At 29.3% G+C, this 20,992-nt stretch overlaps 1 protein-coding gene across 3 annotated transcripts in view; it reads left to right on the forward strand.

Moving 5' to 3' along the window:
- LOC129974840 (nephrin-like) overlaps positions 1-20,992 on the forward strand; it is a 654,834-nt gene that overhangs the window by 429,895 nt on the left and 203,947 nt on the right. The window lies entirely within an intron of this gene.

Here is a 20,992-nt window from a genome sequence, read left to right on the forward strand (position 1 = left end):
ATATAAACTAACTAAACATAGGCATGTCCCATTCGCATCAAATTCTATACTGAATAAGAACTTTTGCTGTTCCTTAAATATGGGTACACAGCACTCAACATGTTAAGAGAGAAATAAAGAAACATGTATGAAATTAAGTCGTTCGAAAAGATGCGGAGAAAATATGAGGATATTTGATTCAACTGTTCATTAATATGTTCTGTATTAGTTGCATGATAGAAGGCGCAAACAAAAGGGAAACAAAAAACACACACAAATAGGAAAAAAAGGGATTTCACAAAAAGGGAAATCCTGTATTGATTTTCGTCAAGGCAAAAAAGCAACTTTAAATAATAGCATCACACTGACGCAACTATTGCATCCTATTATGGTCTCTAAACTGAAAATTGTATCCGATTAATGCTTCCTTCCTAAGATAGCTTTTTTTTCCCCAGACAGCTAAACCTCCTCTACTTCCACAAAATGTTCATTTTGTTCCAACAGATATCCTGCTGATCACTAAGAAATTGGCTAAAATTCACTGCCATCAATCTTTAAGAATCCCATTTATTAAGCATACACTTCACTGATAATGTAAAGACCATATTAACTGTGCCATTGTTATTTTTTCCATAAACCATAACATTAACACAGGAGTTAGTTAAAAAGGGGGGGGGGCATCATCGCCTAAACTGCATTTACAAGACAATTAAACAATATTAGCAAAAGAGGAAAGAATTTAGCAGTTTTGAAGACAATTCTTCACGATTCCAATGCGCATCATTTGTGAAAATAGTATAGTTAAATATGGTGCAGTTTGTAAGCAGCTATAATTACGCAGAAAATCGAACCCAAAATATTTAGTGTTAAAAAGCTGAGAACTATAACCTATATAAACTATTTCTGGAAACCTAATTCGATCTCGTAATATATAAATTGAGATTTGAATCAGCAAAGCGATTTATTTCTATAGCACAATATATTGCAATTCTTCGTAAATAATGTTAACCATTTTCTTCAGATGATGTTAAGCGATTAATTCAAATGTCTGATATATATCCGAAGTTCTATAATTCTCATTTACAGTATTTAAGTCAATTCATTAAAAATTTCAGCAAGAAATTTCACTTGAAAATTCCTTTAATTTCTTACGGATTTGTTATCTGGAATTTGATATTTTAATATTATGTAACTAATTAAACTAATGACCATTAATTCACTATCCCATTCCATGTAAATATATATCTTTTTAAATCTGATAAATATTTATATGCTATTTTTGATTGATTGTATCTGATATTTTTGTCAAATTTTTATCACAGAAATAATTTTTTTATTGGAAATTATTTTGATAATTATGAATTATTAAATTAGAAATGAGAAATTTTGATAATTATGAATTATTAAATTGGAAATGAGAAATTTTGGTAATTATGAATTATTAAATTGGAAATGAGAAATTTTGATATTTAATGAATTATCAAAATAGAAACGAGAATTCATTTTGATAATCAGGAATTATCGAAATAGAAACGAAAAAATACTTTGATAATTGTGGGAAATTTTAGAATTTGAATTTTTCTTTTCATTTCTGAAGAGTTTAAGATCAAATATTTTTATGTAAGTATCCAGCAACTTGACAAGTGTAAGAAGTCATAGCAAGCATCAGGAAGTTCAAGAAAAATCGCTTATTTTGTGGATTAAAAATTCTGTATAATTTAACTGCCTATTGACCTTAATTAAATAACGGATAATTTTTTGATTGATACAGGGAGGCTTATGTTTCTCTCCTAAAAACATTAATGCCAAATATTATTTCCAAATAAATGGAATATCAGAATTTGTGATATTTAAATCCAATTTTAATGGAAAAATTCTGAATGAAAAAATCTGTCCCTTTTCTAGAATTCTATAAATAGAATATCAAGCCAACTAACCTTAGTAACACTAATTTTTCCTTGAAATTTCTATCGAATTAAAAAGCCTTCTATGATTTCTAAGAATTTCTAGATTACATTTTTCCTACTCTGTTACTTTACATAGCTAATAAGACCAATTATTAAGCAGGAATCGCGTATTGGTGATACAGCTTTGTTTCGCCCATTAATTCACTTCCTCTTATCTGTAAATCAGACTTAAACTCATAAGTGCTCTCTGCTAATTATTGATTCTGTCATTAAATGAGTTCCTCTGTCAAAGCAATGGGCTGCAACGAAACATAATATTCCCTACCACTTAATCGATGCAGTTTCACCGTTTTTAATTGCTATCGTTCCCTCGATCAGAACTAACCGTTATTACATTTCCACTGTTGGGCTCGATAATGGTGCCTCATTTATGTATGACTCTGGGCCCATCAAGTGTAATTCCGCATCTGAGAAGTAATTTTATTCTAATTAAGTTCATTGTCGGGATTAGTTGTCTACCAATTACTCGTCTGTTGTTAGATTGTGATAATGCGATGCGCGTGTTTCGGTGTTTTTTTTCCTTCCCTTCGATAAAGATATTCATAAATGTTTGTTCACCTATCTTGATGCAATGATGAGATTAAGCAATTTTTTGGTAGATAATTTGACATTTTGGACCTAATCAAGGGTAAATTAGGGCTTTAATGTTAACTGCAGTGCAATGATTGCGAAATCGAACCTTTCCTGGCTATGGAAATGCTTTTAAAATCCTCATGGAATAAAATATTCTCTGAAATTACATTAGAATTTTAAATTACCATTAAGAATCGGACACATTAAATGCAAATTATAAATCATATCACAAAGGCATATCTGTTCGTCATGCCTTTGTTTTAATCGAAGTTACGTACTGCATAATATTGGGAATTTTCTTTAAATATATGATTATGAATCTTAAAATAATAATTCTTTCAGTTATTTCTTTAATCAGTGACAAATCAAGTCGACCGTATTTAGAATATTACAAGCAGTCATATTACTAGTTTGATATAATATATATTGATAAATTGATCATGATAGTAAAAAATATTTTATGGGAAAAAATTCCTAAAAATTTAATATTCTATTAAACATTAATTATTTACATTAAATTTCATCAAATATTATTATTAAATCTCAAATCTTCAGGAATGACAATTATGTTTCAATGCACTAATCATTTTTACTTTCACACAGTACATATTTTTACTGCGATACAATGCATATTTTCCTGTTTCGAATTGACCACTTCTTGGTGGAATAATGTAAAATGCCATCGTAAAAATGCTGCACTTTCTATTTAAAATATCAGCCCTTAAGCATGATAGAACTAATGTCACCTATATAAACCACAGTTTAATCAAGATGCAGAATTGGCTGGCTTTTTTTGTCTGTTCGTCTGCCTGAGACATGAAGCATGACATGTGAAAATTTAATATCTTATAAAAAATTTTTTATCAAGCTGCAGAGATGGCTGGTTTGTTTGTGTATTCTTCCGTCATAGAATGATTTAGAAATTCGGATCTTAATGGATTCAGTTCATGTTCGATTGGCTAAAGTCAGTTTGATCTTACGATTTAAATCCATCATAACATTTATAGAACTGGAAATGTGCATCATACATAATAAGGCGCTATAGCAACATAGAAACTGAGCCTTAAGAATCTCAATTATCTCCAACGGTGCTTTTCTCTGAATCAACGATCTTACTTCGCTTTCAAATATCACCAAGAAACAACTTTTTCAGGCTTATTGCTTATTTCTAATATAAAAGAAAGAAATTGTAACTGTATCATTTTGTGAAAATAAAATTTATTCATTCTGTTTCAATAGATGCTTTTTCTTTCACTGTTTTGAAAGAAGTAAAGGAAAAGTCAATGTTATTGTCAAAACATTCACTCTGATTTTAATAATTATTTACATTTCAGATCTTCTCGAGTTTTATAAAACTGTATTAAAAATACTTGTCTTTGAACATTGTAACGTATAAAAGAAATAAAGTCGACAGATAGAATTTTCTAAATGAAACACTTCTATACCCACCCCTAAATTGTAGATTATAAAATTCTGAGCAAATTCTGTAAAAGATTTGACTGTATAGGTATGTGTGTTCACAAGTATGTGGAAAAGATAATCCAAAGATTTATTAAGGTAATGAAAGTAGTAATAGTAATGGTTCATGATTTCGACATAAACGTTCTAGACATATATATCAAATCAAAAAAAGAAACATGCAATAAATAGTTTTGTATTTATTGAGCAAATACAAAGCTATTTATATTATTATATGGGATATAATTGAGTCTAGTGGGATATTTCTGAAAACGCAAATTAATAACGTCCTGATGTGTCAAATGAGAATTTTTTGCATATTTATTATTATCGATACTTAATAATATTATGTTTATTATAATCGATGCTAATCAATCAATCGATAATTAATTTCTAAGCTTGATTATTGAGAAATAATTAAATAAATTCAGTTTTTATTCCTTACCAATGGAGACATCTTGTGGGGAGTCTTAATAAATCTAAGGATAAAGAGAAAATAATTAGAATAAAAAAAAATATTTCTGTTATTTTCCTGGTTTGCTTTATTATTTTTTTTAAATAATTGTATTTTATGCATGCTCAACTTTAGCTCTACAAATATCGAGAACCATAGTAATATATTTTTAAAAAAATTCATTTCAATTTCAAACCTCGTAATTTTTTTCGAGTTTTTTTAACTTACTAACTCTAATTGATTTTAATTCAAAAATATAACGCAATCAATAGCGTAGTCGATAAAAATACTGCACTTCAAACAAATCCCAATATTAGAAATACGACCAATCTATTGCCTTGAAACACTTGAATGCTAGTTTTCGTATTTCGAAGTAAAAACCTGTGTTATAATTTCACAAATAATAATCGGTTTAAAAATTGATGTAACAGTTTGACCTTCTTCTCATTTTGTAAAACGAAAGCATCTCTGCAATATATTGCATATTCATCTATATGATGAGTCAATATTGAGCATGATTTTCAATTGCAATTGATAGTATTTCTCCCAACAATTTGTTCCAAGTATTGTTAGAAATAGTCGACCACGACCAGTTTGGGACTAGTCAAAAAGCGGTATTGCGAGACAAAATTACGATTTGTCTCTTTGGAGTTTCAAAACTTTCTAATGATCTGTCCTTTTGTAGTATTCTCTGATATTTCTAGGGCACATACTGTAGGCCTTCAGGCGAGTTTCTAAATGATGTCGCAGCAATTTTAGATCTAAAATGCAGAAACTTTTCATGGAAAAGATGAAGTTGAAGCTCTATAAAATTGCAAAGTTATTGTGTGTGTGTGTGTGTGTGTGTGTGTGTGTGTGTGTGTGTGTGTGTGTGTGTGTGTGTGTGTGTGTGTGTGTGTGTGTGTGATAATTCCTTAAATAAACACAGTGAATATTTATTTATTATTTGTTTAGATCATACTATAATTAAAGGATTACCATTACAAGCCCAGTAGAATGATGTGGTAGAAAATTAAATTCAGTAGGGTCATTTATTTCAATTTTGAAAATTGTTTTTGTATTAATTTTAGAGAAGCTATTTCCTGTATTCAGTACAGTGTTCTAAATTTCATGAGATGTTCTCAAAAGTTTTGTGCAGGAAAAAAATATCATAAAAATGTTTAAAAGATATTTCTTCTGATAGAATAGAATCTGTTTTACATAACTTATTCTAGCCATGGATTACAGTTAAGAAATGGAGCATTAAGAATGTGTGATGTCCATTTTAGGAAGAATTTGATATCAGTTTATTATTCCAAAACAATAAAATATTTGCAGCAGCAAAAAGCATAACTTCCTTGAAATGACCTCCATGAATTCATCTTAAAGAAAGGTAATTAGTGAGCATCAATGTATATAATCATCCATCAATGTCCGTAACACTGGGCGGAGTTAAAAGTATTCCCACTCTTTAATCTGAGTCGTCATCCAATGATGGACTCCCAACTTATTTGCAATTAAAACAGGTTTTTAAAGTCTTGGAATTGACTGTTTTATCGATGTGTGAAATAAAGCTATGAATGAATGCCAAGTATCAATGAGCTGAAGTTTGCAAAAATTCTTATTTTACATTCTCCTTTCACGGACCTAATTGCGGATTATTATTTTTTTAGCATTTTTTCAAATTCGCATTTTGTATTCGGCATTGCATTTCTTTTTAGTGTATCATTAAATATTTCAATACGATTTAGTGATTAATTTATGAACATTCACGAAAAAAAATATTTAATGTTACCTACGTATTCATGTGTACCACGAATATGTTACGGTAAATGTAATAAATTGTTTATGTATAATTACCGGTGAATATTCATAATCACCGAATTAATCATTATATATAATGATATTTTGAACTCTTAATTTAATCCAAATTAATTTCCAAAATTTTATCTTAATTTAGCCAATAGTAAAATATTATCTTATTTCCTGATCTCATTCCAAGTATGAAGTTGTGTAAATATTATTGAGCAATCAATCTACGCATCAAGTGAAAATGATACATCCGGTGCCCTTGACAAAGGTGAACACGTGTATTGAGTTGACAAGTAGCCGGAAATCCCATGTTATATAAGACTAGAGATCATTTGTTTCGTTTCTTTCTTACTTCTGCTTTTGTGTCGAGCTGCGCCGCCTTGTAAATAAATCATGCCTGTCTTTAGGGAGAGAATAAAACGAAATTAAAAATATAAAGTTTCTTCAATGCTTGACAAACCTGCATTCTGCTTCAACCAAAATAAGCTTACACGCACACACACACACACATATATATATATAATTTATTTTCTTAAGCACGTTACCAATTTGGTTGAGATTTTCTTCAGCAATTTTTGTTAGCTAATCTGTGACATTCAGATCTGACATATTGCGAATAGAATAACAACCATTCTGTATGACTGTATCTCCTAATTTAACAATTACAGCAATATCTCGGCAACTGAAAAGAATTCTGGTCTGCATTTAATTCTAGAACCGGTATTTTTCATAATGTGTACTTACTATATTAACTTTTTGATTGTTACGTTTGAAATGGGGAGATCTCGGTATTAACGTGCGAACTTTGTAGTAATCAGGTGTGCAATCTTTGGCATTTGTTTGTAATATAGGCATTGGTACGAATTCGTAACGTTGCTTCCCTGTACAGATGGTTTAAAGTTAAGGAAGAGATTTTATTACAGATATTTTAATGAATTTAAGGATATATATTAAACATGTTTTAATGAATGCTGAATGGATACCACATCAGTGCCCTCCGACATTGGCAACAAAAAGAAAGGCCTTTGATTTTTACGAATATTAACAATGTAACTATTAGAACTCAAATTCCAACGTTTGTTTTAGAATATTCAATGCCCTGCTATGGGAACTATAAAAGCAAAGGCATAGACGAAAGGGGCAGTCAAGTCGAGGTGGCTGTAGTTGAGTGAATTCTCTTTGGAGTGCTGATTTCTATCTGCGCGCTTTGTTCTGTTGCTATTGTTTAGAAAAGATTTGCATCTTCATTTTGTTTACGTTTTTTATATATATTAGTGAAGAGAAAATTAGGCGAGTTAATCAATTACATGTTAAAAGAATAAAGTTACATCTGTTTGAAAGCCACCGTATATTCGTAAGACATATTTTTCTGTAAAGCAATATTCTATTTTAAGCTTTAATAATACCTAAACTCTCCTACAAAAAGGAAATATCATAGATAATTAAATAGATTTCTGTTTCAACCTTATATTAAAATTTCAAAATTGTGCAATATCCATTTCATACTGAAACAGCGTAGCCGTTTTAGACGAAACCACTGATGAGATTTCAGGCATTTACACATACCTGAAAGATATAATTTGCAACAGAGAAATAGCCGAAGAATAGCTACAAAATGGTAGAACATTAGAGGTTTTAAGAGCTCCAAAGAGCCTCATCGCTATTCCTTTCGCAATTCGGCTTTCGGGCTTGTCACAAATTCGCCTCAATCAACTGCTTCTCGTAGGACTTCTAACAAATTGTTTGTGGATATAACGTTGATGATGGCGGAACATCGCGTGTGATATCGGCTCATCAGTGGAATGAATATGCAACATATTACGAAATCTGCGCCACTTTCGTATGGTCAGGTGTGGGGTAATGCGCACTTACGAGGATCGCAATTGCGGTTTCTGAGTTTTAATCCAAAGATATTGCCTGCAAGTGTTTCATTTCATGGGAAGGTACTTAAACTATTTGTAATGCTTCGTTTTGAACTAAAAGATGCATCGTTTTTAAAATTTTGACTTTCTCGTATATGAAATATAGTGAAATATACACGTTTTAGACTTCATTAAGTTCGAAAAACACATTTTTTTTTTTTTTTTGTATATTTGTGATAAAGATGAACTTTGCACGAGACGGATGAAATTTGGAAATATGGACTTACGATTGCCATTGTGTATTTCTATCGAGTTTTGAGCAAAAAGTCTGTCTGTTCAGCTGTTCGTATATAAGTTAATATGATATGAATGAAGATATATGAAAAGGAAGATATCTATACGAATGAAGATATCTATACGAATGAAGATATCTATACGAATGAAGATAATGAAGATATCTATACGAATGGAGATAATGAAGATATCTATACGAATGGAGATAATGAAGATATCTATACGAATGGAGATAATGAGGATATCTATACGAATGGAGATAATGAGGATATCTATACGAATGGAGATAATGAGGATATCTATATGAATGGAGATAATGAGGATATCTATACAAATAAAATTATGTACACAGAAATATAAACTCCAATCCTTGAGGGATCCAACTAGTTGAGACAAATCCAGCTAGGGACTATCCACGACGATCTGTACTTCCAGAAGCATAAAAACACGATAACTAGAAAACACAATGACTTAAATATATCAAATTTGATACGTGATTTTGTGACTGCAAGTGTAGTGCTAGGTAAATTTAATCGATGAAGGAACATGGGTCTAAAACCTAGATTCTATTTTAGTATACTGTTAACAACATACCAGGGATTTATCGCCAAAAAACTCACCAAGGATAGATAACACGATGGATTAAATGAAAATTCACGCCAAAGGTTAATATTTTGTAATTATTGTACGCCAATGCTGTGCGAGGCGTTCTCTGCCTTACCCAAGGTCCATAATTTTTTGCAAGTGTGAGAGAATAACAGAGTTTATTAGAGATTATGCGAGAACGTTTTAAGGAGACCATTCCCTCTGGTTTGAATAAATTTCATTCGTCTTAATGTCAGATTTCCAAACTAATTATTAATGTTCTTCGTATTTTAGTAAAACAGGTTAGTCTGCGGGAGAAAAAAAAGTAGATTTAAAAATAGAATGCTTATATGTATATATTAGAATGCGTGTTTATTATTTTGTCCAAAATATTATTTTCTTTTAATATGTATCAAAGACACAATACCCAATTTAATCTTGCTACAATAACTAGTATCCGGATAGTAAGAGAAAGATATTATTTCTAAGTAGAAAATTGCTATAAATGATATAAAAAAATTATTATTGTTATTTTTTATTCATACCATAATATTGAAAGCATTATGATGTCTAATTTTTTGTTATACATCCTCATCTTATTAATCGTATTGAAAAATATTTTTGAAACATTTTAAATTAAAAAAAAAAAAACTCCTTCCCAAACTCCTGTTTTCAATTTGAACCCTCAATGCTGTTTTGAATTTCATTAGTTATCAGGACAATCAAGAGTCGTTTCGTGCAAATGCCATTAATTTATTTGTCTGTCTTCCTCATGGAGACCACTGAAATGGTATAAAATTGTAATATTCAAAGCGAATTCCACCAGTTTTGTCGTACATGAATGGAATATTTTATATTTAAAATGTTACTGTTTTGAAAATGTTTGTTGAAATATGACTGACAATACTGTAGAGGTTTGCCGCTGAAGCACTGGGTTTGTAATCTCACACTTGCATACCTACTTTGCTGATTCATCGGCAAACAATGTCATTTTTACATCGCTATATTGCATCGGTTAAGTTTTAAGAGTTAATTTTTTTTAATTGAATACTCCAGCATAGTCGTGTTCTGCCAAGTGCTTCCATGATGTTAGGAACAATAAACCAATTTAAATTGACAAATTAGTTAATGTTAAAGGGCTGAGCAAAACGCGATGAATGATTCGATGATAAAGTGAATGTGAAGTTTTCATAAATGACCTGAAAATGCTCATGATGAAGTAAGAAGTGAGCGGCAGTCGTTGATAATGATTTGCTGACAGAAGATTAAAGGAAATCGAAGACTTATCCCTATGATACTGTCAATGCATTTCCCTTTCAATTCATAATCTCAGACTGCATGCATATATAATATAATATACACGAAGAAAGCAGATAAAAGGTTGAGCCTGCAAAAATAAATTCGTCAACAATCGTGAAAAGTATGTTGAAAAATAACTTAAACATCATAATTAATTATGAAAAAAGAACTTTTTACTAATAATCGTTTCCTTTTTTTATTAACTTAGCGAAAAATAGTTTATATATATTCCTCGAATATATATATATATGTAATATTACCTTTAAATCTAATTTAATACTAGTTAAATTCTTAATTTTTATCTTAATTTAGCCCGTATTAATTTCATTCCAAAAATCTCTTATTTCCTGATCCAATTCCCTTTTTTTATTTAATTAATCCTTCACGCTCGTTGTTTAAAACTGCTGAAATTTCCAGGTTCTCACGGTAAGGGCTAAAAATCCTTAATGTTTAGAACATTCTTTTAAAGACACCTAAATTTTCCTATCCTAAATCTAATCGAGTGAAAAAAAACTCCATATCAAAATCTCATTGTAAAAACCACTGAAGGGAAAATGTCTCTCTTTTTGCTCTTTGGCACTTGTATCGCGATGTAAACAGGCGTCATCTTATCGTCGCTTCTTTGTTCTTAGCTTCCTCCCTGATGGAATAAATTGAGGTTTTATTTTTTTTAAAGTTTCTTCTATTCCACGACGCAATAGCTGAAATATGTTATGTATAAAACATTAATCAATTTTAAATGGAACTGCACAGCGTTAATGATACTCGAAGAAATTTTAAAACTAAAAAAAATTTGAAAGGTTGTTGATGAATCCTTTTGGAAACACGCTTACTTCGATCTTCAAAACTGATATAGAATCGATACCATTGACATGCAAATGAAGATCATCAAAAATCAGAACAACATCCATTTGGCGTCAAAATTCTGAGAAGTTAGAAAGCTTTTAGTTTTAAAAATATTTGTCCTCCAGTTAAAAAACAAGCTATCAAAAATCCACATTTTTAACTTGCATAAATATGCTATTGCACATAAAAATAATGTTATTCAGAATCTATTTTTTTTTTTTTTTGGCGCCAGAAAATATTTTTGTTTACAAAAGTATTGTATCTTCATAGCAGTTAATGAAAATAAAATTTTGCTTTAGTTGAGTTTTTAACTTCAGAAAAGCTTCAACCGAAATCAGGAAATTGTAAGATAAATAATAATTAAAAAAAATTAGATAAAATCAGATGGGAAATACATTTTATTATTTTCTAGTTCTTAAGTAGCATAAATGAAGATTCTATTGTTATTTTTTTTTTGTATAAACATAAAATCTTTATTTTTTATACCCTTTAATTAAGGGTGTTTTTTTAGTCTGCAATAACAACAAAAAATATTGTAATCGGTATTTTATTCGTTTATAAATTTGTACTGTTATGCATTATTGCATTATTATAATACTTAGTTCTGAGTTTACAAAGTACAGGTGTTGAAAAATCTGAATGACTTTGACAGACAAAAGCCCTTTGAATTTTGTGGCGATATGCAGCTTCGTTTTGAAAGTGATTAATTTGTCGATCACTTAGTTTTCATTGATAAAGCAACATTTCATGTCAGTGAAAAGGTACACTCTGTATGCGTCAAAACCTGCGCTTTATTCTGCAAATTTTTATTAAAAGTTTATTTTATATCAGCTGCTCTGTGATAATTTCGGAGTCTGAAAGATTTTCAGTCTGGTCGAATTATTATTAAAGGGCACAAATAAATGATAAATGAAATGTAAACAAAATAATTTTGTTCATCTTAGAAATCGAAAAAAAAAAAAAACATTTCTGCTGTGGAGGGCAGTGTTTCTATTTTCAGGCCAACACCGGTGTCCTCACTAGAATCTTTAGTGTTGTTGGGTTGTATAACAACTACTGGACCATGTCAAAACAAATTGCATTTTATTGCTGATTTTAGTGTCACTATGCCCTTCGGTGGACATATTTGGAGAAAAAATTAATTCTCTGAATTGATTTTAAATTCTTTGTGAAGTCAGTCAGTGTTTCAGACTTTTCATTAAATGATTATACTGAAAGCATCTCTCAATTTGGGAATTTCAATTATGAATAGCCTGTGTATTTTAAACACACATGTAAATATATTTTAACAGTGCGTGGCTGAAAAGATGGAATTTTAACTTTGATTTATTTTATCCCGAGAGGCATAATTTATACAGAGAAAGAGCGATAAAAGATCCATCGGTCTACATCACGACACAAGAGCAATAGAGAAGGAAATTTGTCTCTTCAGTGATTTTACTATGATATTTTGATATTGATTTCTTTGAAACTTGTCGATTAGGGCAAGGAAGTATCTTTGAAATTTGTGAGTGATGTGGATTGTAACGGAAAAATGTGAGTGATGTGGATATGTGATTGTTAGGGACTTTCATCCCTTCGTTCTGAGAGTGGAAAATACAAATCATCCATTTTCTTGAGTGTACGCAGAATTAATTAAATAAAAAAGTAGGCTGTGAATCAGGAAATTGGAGAAAATTTTAGAATGATGCTAATATGGGCAAAATTAAGATAAAAATTAGTCAAATTTAAATCCTAATTAATTTCCTAAGATATATCATCACATATATATGTTAAAAGTTTTTAATATCATGTATCATTAAACATGTTGTGGAACGCATACAATGCTTGAAATATTAATATTCGTCATGTTTTACTTATTAAAAAATGTATAATGCTTGCATATATGCTGGAGATTCAAGACATTTAAAAAACAGTAGATAATAAATTTTTAGAAATAATGATAACTAAAGTTTCCTTGAAAATGAAATGAGTTTCAATAAGAAAATACGCATTTATCTTAGGGCATCAAAGCTGTTGAAATTTTCAAAATCTGCAGTTTTTTTAATAAAGTTTTAAATTTCCTGTGTTTATTTTGTTGAAGTTACACTTGTTTGTCATATGAATCTCAGAATGAGCACTTGGTGTGGTTCATGATCACCATACCATTTTGCAAATTCTATTTTTGTTTATTTGATTCTGAAGTAATTTGGAGAAACTATTTTTTAGCTGTTATTCTACTATATTTTCCATTTAAGGTAAACTTTTACAGTATATTTTGACAATTTTCCCTTGATTTTGTTTAGAATCTTGTTGTATGCGTTTGGCTAATCCTTTATATTCCATCTTTTTTCTGTTTTAATTTTGTATTTTTCACACTATTTATATAGGCTAGCATAGAGCCAATATATCTGAGTTTTAGAGTACCTAAATTTAATACGTGGATATGGTATTTTTATATCAAATGGAACAAATGCTGCTTAAAATTTGCCAGAAAAGCGCAATATCAGAGACATATTTGACTCTCGGAATAGATAAAATGACTATGTGAAGATGCGCAATGATTTCCAGAATAACAAAATAATAAATTTAAAATTCGCGCTCGCTGAGTTTACCTGAAATATTTCTACTAGAAAATACGCAATGAGTTTCCAGAGTCAAACTATAAATTTAAAATGGCGCTATCTGAATTTATTTAATTTTTTCTTCTAGAAGATGTTCGATGAGTTTCCAGAATCACAAACAATAAATTTAAAATCAGGCCTAATAAATTTACAGGAATTTTTCTACTGAAAGATTGTAGAAAATCTAATTCTACTAGAAAATCTGAAATAGTAAAAAACAACTGTTTGATTTGGTATTATATGAAGCAATCGAATAATACAGAAACATCATAATGAGTTTTTGTTAATTGCAAATTAATTCTTGCGAGAGTAAGCGAAGTTTTTCTTATAGATGCCAGTAATGGAATTTGGTTTTTAAATGTAAATAACATAAAAGTTCCAAGGAAAACGTAAGCTTTCAACTAAAGAATTCTCTTTTTTTTAAAAAAACAATTTTATAATCATTGTTAGTTCAAAGTCTTTATTACTTCTAAAATTGGGATTTTAAAAGAATGCATAAGTTTTTATGAGGAAAAATATTTCAAAAACTCATTTTTATTAAAATTATTATCCTTAGAGCATATTGCTTTTTCTTCTGTTTTAATAGTTTGATAGTTAAGATATTTGTTTTTACAATTTTTTCCCTATTATAATAATTTAAATAATTTTCTGTAATAATTTCTTGAAATTTCAACGAAGGCTTATTATATACGGATGATTATAGTAATAAAGGTATTCTGTAATAATTAGTTTGTTGATATTTTGCACAATGTATTTTTATCTTCTTATTACTGCTGCAAAACTTTTTCAGATAATGAAAATTTTCTCTAGACAGAGTATTTATTTATAATAAACTAATTAGATTTTGGAAATTTCAGACTAATGAATACTTTACATTTTCCAAGGCTTTATATCTATTGTAAACAATGATTAATTACTTTAAATGAGAATTTAAGTACAATGAAATGTTAAATCAATAGAAATGATAAATATTTACAACTGAAATGGATATTATGAAATGGGGTGACAAATTGATGCTAAATATTTGCATAACATTTTAATATTTGTATTCGATGCCTAGTTTCATTGGATGTTTACAAGATTTAATATAAGTTTTATTATTATTAATAATAATAATATAAATATTTTTTAGTCCATAATTTGTTGAAACACTCCATATTACATAAAGAACAGTGTAATTTCTTAAGTTAAATCATTAGTAACTGAATCATTAGTGTCCCAATGCCTTTCAAGCAGTTTTGGCCAAATTTGTTGTTGTTTATAATGGCACTTGCCATGGACAAGTTCGCTGACGAAGTCAGGGATTTTAAGCCAAGGGACCGTCTCTTGTTTTAGTACGCCAACTATTGCCAAGAGTACGTCTTAGCTACTCACGTATCACATTCGCTTGCACAACCCCATTTCACAGGGGGACACATTCACACATCTCACAGATAGAACAGATGAAGAACAACCATGCCCGAACCGGGACTCGAACCCAGGAGGCCCAGATCACGGGGAAGACGAGCTACCCCTATGCCAGGACGCCGGCTTGGCCAAATTTAAAAGTACTTTAATAGAAGAAGCTCATTAAAGTTATTTTGATTCGAATTTTGTGACTAGAATAAAACGAGAATCCTCAACTTCACATACCCAAAATACCCTCTTAAGTGAAATCCAATGTGTCTTACGACATTGTTGCGTGGTTGTAACATATAGTTATTTGTTATGGTTCTTTTCAAATTATTTGTTCTTTAGAAAGAAAGTGCTTTTGTATAAATTGCTAAGATCACATTCAATAGAATTAACAGATAGAATAAAGAAATAAGCATTAAAAATTTTATTGACCAAAGGAGGAGGATTTCCAAATTAAGATGAAATCGTTTTTTGTAACACTTTACTATAAGTGTTCATAAACTACAGAAAAAATTCATATATTTTAAATATTATAGAGCCACTTATAATTGAAGGTTCTTTTATCAGCTCTTGCCATAACTGAAATAATTGAATAGAGCAAAAGATATAAAATTCATTCTAGATTTTGGTTCATACGCGCATATGTTTCTTCTAATAAATCAAATATTCTCATTTCACTTATATGTGGATGGGAATTAAATTTTCAAGGAAAAATAATATATTAGTATAATTTTAGCATTTTTACTATCTTATACAAATGTATAATGAAAATATTGTAACCATCAAAAAATTCGAGTTAGAGAATGTGACGAATTTCCGCTTTTTACACCTCCCTGAGTGAAAAACACATTATGGAAAAATGTCTGTCTGTCTATGACAAATAAAACCGCTTTGAGCTAGACATATGACTTTACAAAAAATTTGTAAATTTGTATCAAATTTAAAGCAAATTGCGCCTATATCAGTCAAAATGCAGGAAGTGCGTCTGTACTGTTGTTCGATTATAAATTAATGCAACTACGAAACAAAGAGAGCTAGATAGATGAAATTCATGCACATATTTAACATTTATACTGTAGTTACCATGTAAAATGTTAAGCCAAAATCCAATACGTGTTGAACTTCTGTCGGCCTATTCTTTCAGAAATAAGTAAATGCGGCAGCTCAAAAGCGCAATGACTAAAATATTTCAGAAGACTTATCTAAAACAAAAATTTTATTTGCGGATACTAGCATGTCAGGAATCAATCGTCAAAAACCCGTCAAGGATTGGCCATAGATTCTGTAAAAATGTTAAATTCATGCCAAAAGATACTATTTCTTAACTGCTGTACACCAATACTATGCTATGCATTCTCTGAGCTAATTCTCGGTTTCTATTTTGTTGTTTTTGTTTTTCCTTGACATAATTTGTACATAGCAATCTGAAGTTACATAATAGTTTCACCTTTTATCTAAGAATTAAATGTTTTGTTGTTAATTATTTTCAGAATTAAAAATATGAAATCTTTTTTTTTTGTAGCAGAAAAAAAAACATAAAACAAAGTAAATATCATTTCCATTTCTTAGCAGTATCACTACTTAAGATTAAAACCGCTGACAACCTCGCTTAGTAACCAACCAGCTAAACACTTACAATTTCCGCCCTAGCAATAACTGTGGAAACATTACAAAACGGTAGATCATTAGAGGACTTTCGGGTTTCCAAAGAGTCGTCATTCGTTTCGCAATACCGCTTTTGGGCCTGTCACAAACCCGCCGCGGTCAACTGTTTCTCGCAGCACTTCCAACAAATTGTTCGGGGAAATAGCGCTGATGGCGGTGGAATATCGCGTGCGATATCGGCTCATCAGCGGAATGAATATGCAACATATTACAAACTCCGCGCCGCTTTTGCGTTGTCAGGTGCGGGCAACTCGCACTTATGTGAATCGTTATTGCGGTTTCTTGACTTTAATCGTGTAGATGTTACTCCTTTCAAGTGCCGCAGAAGATGGATAAGTTGCTTTAAGCATTTGGAGAGGTGTGTTTTGGGTTAGATAGAAGCTAAGCAACTTAAATTACTTGGCATAAATTACATTTAACCTTTTATTGCTTTTTATAGTTTAGTATTCATAACGGTAAAATAATAGATAATTGATAATTAATATGATGAATATTAGAATAATTTAATAGAATAGAATGACATTTAACCTTTTATTGCTTTTTCGAGTTTAATATTAACAACGGTAAAATAATAGATAAATAACTGATGATTGATAAGATGAATATTAGAATAATTTATTAGAATAGAATGACACTTAACCTTTTATTGATTTTTGGAGCTTAGTATTCATAACGGTAAAATAATAGATGGATAACTGATGATTAATATGAGGAATATTAGAATAATTTATTAGAATAGAATGACACTTAACCTTTTTGTTTTTTGAGTTTAATATTCATAAGGGTAAAATAGTAGATAGATAATTGATGATTAATGCGATGAATATTAGAATAATTTAATAGAATAGAATTAGATTTAACCTTTTATTGCTTTTTCGAGTTTAATTTCATAACGGCAAAATAGATAGATAATTGATTATTATTATGATGAATATTAGAATAATTTAATAGAATTACATTTAGTCTTTTATTGCTTTTTCGAGTTTAATATTCATAATGGTAAAATGATAGATAACTGATGATTAGTACGATGAATAAAAGAATAATTTTATAGAATAGAATAATTTACAGGAATTAATGATTTCATTATTATTACGTTAATATAAGTAAAGCAAAATCCTCTGAACGAATTTCGAACGCTGGATGGATAGACTTCCTTTCAACAAATTTAATGTAAAGACTGTATACTGAATTTCATCCGCCTTCCAAAAAGCAGTTTTGAGTTATATTTATCACAGACAGTTATAAAGGCAATATTTTTTCGAAATCAAAGAGGTCTAAAACGTGTAAATACATCAAAACTTTTTGTTCGATTTTTTTGATAATTATAATGCGTAATTAAAATGCATTGATATACAAAATGTGCTCATACAGTTTAGTGTACCGAATTCCTCTATTATTTTAGTTTTTTTTTTTTTTTTTTTCCTTTTTCATGTTAACTCAGATCGCATTTTAGAATATATGTTAACACTATTTTAAGAAGAATGATATAAATTTATAACATCACTACATGAATATGCCACCTAACAATGCAATTTGCTCTCTATAGTGCCTTATCACTCTAACATGACATTGACTCCTGAAGGAAAATTTAACTTGCTGCAGGTCCCTATATATGCTAAAAAATTTTGTGAAACCCAATTCCGTGTGCAATTTGCTTTTTTCTGGAACCGAAGTTAAAATTCTGTCAGTATGTCAACAGTTTCTGAAAAAAAAATCTGAAAACTTTATTTTCAGTACTCAATTTTTAGAATTTATCATTTAAGATTACAATTAAAGGCATAGTTAAACTGATATTTTCATATTCTTTTAACATCGTATTTCTCAGAATTATGTGTAAAGGAATAAAATATTATCATGTGAGACAATGATGTTACTTTGGTTTGGGGTTTTTGAAACCTCGAAATGCACGAACAGAATATTAGCGATTTATTGCTTTCGAAGCCTCAATTATAGGGCTGTTAAAAAATGATAATGAAGGTTGTCACATCTGGCGACTTATTGCCAACAAAAGGTTATTTGGCACGAATGTCCACCATGTAGTCGATTCTCCCATCTGGCCAATAAAGGGGAGGTCGTAAGAAGTTATTGTCCGAAGAAGCACAGAGAAGAAAATGGGAAAGAAAGTGAAACAGCGATGGGAGGTGTCCAAAAAAGGTTTGGAGCTTGAACGATTTTAAATGGGGTGGGGTGGGGGAATCCATCAAGTATCTAAAAGTTGACGATTACGTGATACAATAGTAATGTGATCATTCCAAACATTTTAAAACCCGATTTACGCAAAATAAAAAAATAAAAAATTCTGGCCTCGGGTATAATTTTAGAATTCGACCAATTTTGAGATATAAAAAAAATCCCATTAGTTTCTAAATATAGACGCATACGTAATCTCATAGTCACATGATTATATAAACCCATTTTCTAAGCCCTCAGGTAAAGATTTGTTACTTTTATTTCATAGATTTTCAGCAGAAAAATTTGTAAAAGTTAAAATTACAAAAGATTAAATGACAAAATAAATAAATGCAAAAGCATGTGAGGAATTTCTCAAATTTATTTGATTCTCACATGCTGAATTGGAAAAGTTTTGAGAAATGAAAGCAAATTGTAAAATTTTACATCAAAATTCTAAATTATTAGAAAAATATTAAATACATCATTTATCTTCAACCCTTTATGTATTGAATCATATTTTATTGTCATTTTTACATATGCATATACAGCAATATTGAAAATTTTTATTGTATTTAAAAAATGCTAAAAGTTTTTCATTAATAGATTTATTTTTATAGACAAATATATTGTAAATTCTACGTCTTATCAAGACAAAATATGTTAGAACATGCACAATATTATATTACACATTTCTCTTATTGGTGCCAAACTTTTAGATAAACAGACGTCCGAACATTTCACGAATATCACACCAATATTTATATTATTCCCTATATAACAAATAACTGATACACTTCGAAAAAATATTTAAAAATCAGTTACAAAATGCTAAAATATATCTGAAAATTCTTCAGAAATTTCATCATAATTTTTCAGTAAGGAAAAATAACGGCACTAAACAAAGTAGCACTACCTTTTATTGAAAATTCCTTATGTATCCTTTCTTGTACATTATTTATACCTCACTGTAGAAAATGTGCATATACTTGTATCATATGGCCCCTTCAAAGCAAACAATTCGGATACGGCTCTGAAGTTCAAAAATGATAGAAATTTAACTTAGAAGAAAATACACAATGCATTTCATAATAACAGAGATGAGCTGAATTTACAGATGGACACATTTTATTGGATTCAAAACTTTTACTGGATTGGAAATATTCATGTAGTATTGTATTAAATATTAACATTATTAAATTAGTATAAAATGAAGTTTTATCTAAGGTATATACTGCACATTTGGGTACCATCATTCTTAGTTAGGAAATGATGAAATTCTATTTTTATTCATGCAAATAATTAATTAATGGATTTAATTAAAATGTTTTGTTCCTGTCTGTAAATAATTTGATATTTTTAAGAAAAATGTGAATTTATGGGTTCGTTTCACTAAAAATTTCGTTTACCGGAATTTTTGAATTTGATTAGCAAATTTTAAATTTAAAGCTACAAATAATTTAGCATTGAAATGTTGCGTTTATTCAGTGTATAAAACTTTTTAAGAAATAATTGCGTTGTTTTATTATAACATGAATAAGCATTAATTTTGCAATTTTCTGTCTTAAATTATATAAATAAATTTTTATAGTTTAATAAACTAGATACTTAAAAGTAAAGGAAAATCTTTTAATAAATGAGAAATGAAAAAAGGAATCGGCAAAATGTATTTTATTTTTAATTTTGAAAACCCTTTATTAATTTTTAAAAATATTTATTATGATGAGAAATTTTTAACCAATAGAAATTAAAATCTGCAAACATTAAAAATTTCATTCGGAATAAAACAATTTTAAATAATTATAATAAATAATTAAATAAATAAATTAACCAAGGAATAAATTAATTAACCAAGAGCTACTTGCTCTTGAATTATGTATATTACATATATGATTTACTTTAATAGTCGATTTTAATAAACTTTACAATAATCTCAATCCACCTTTAAACATAGTTTTATTCAAATGTAAATTCAGTATTTATGATTAGAATATATATTTCGACAAAAAAAAGTATTTTTTCATTTATGCCAACCGTTGATAAAAAGTT

Source organism: Argiope bruennichi, chromosome 7, assembly GCF_947563725.1.
Source record: "Argiope bruennichi chromosome 7, qqArgBrue1.1, whole genome shotgun sequence".
Taxonomy (NCBI): Eukaryota; Metazoa; Arthropoda; class Arachnida; order Araneae; family Araneidae; genus Argiope; species Argiope bruennichi.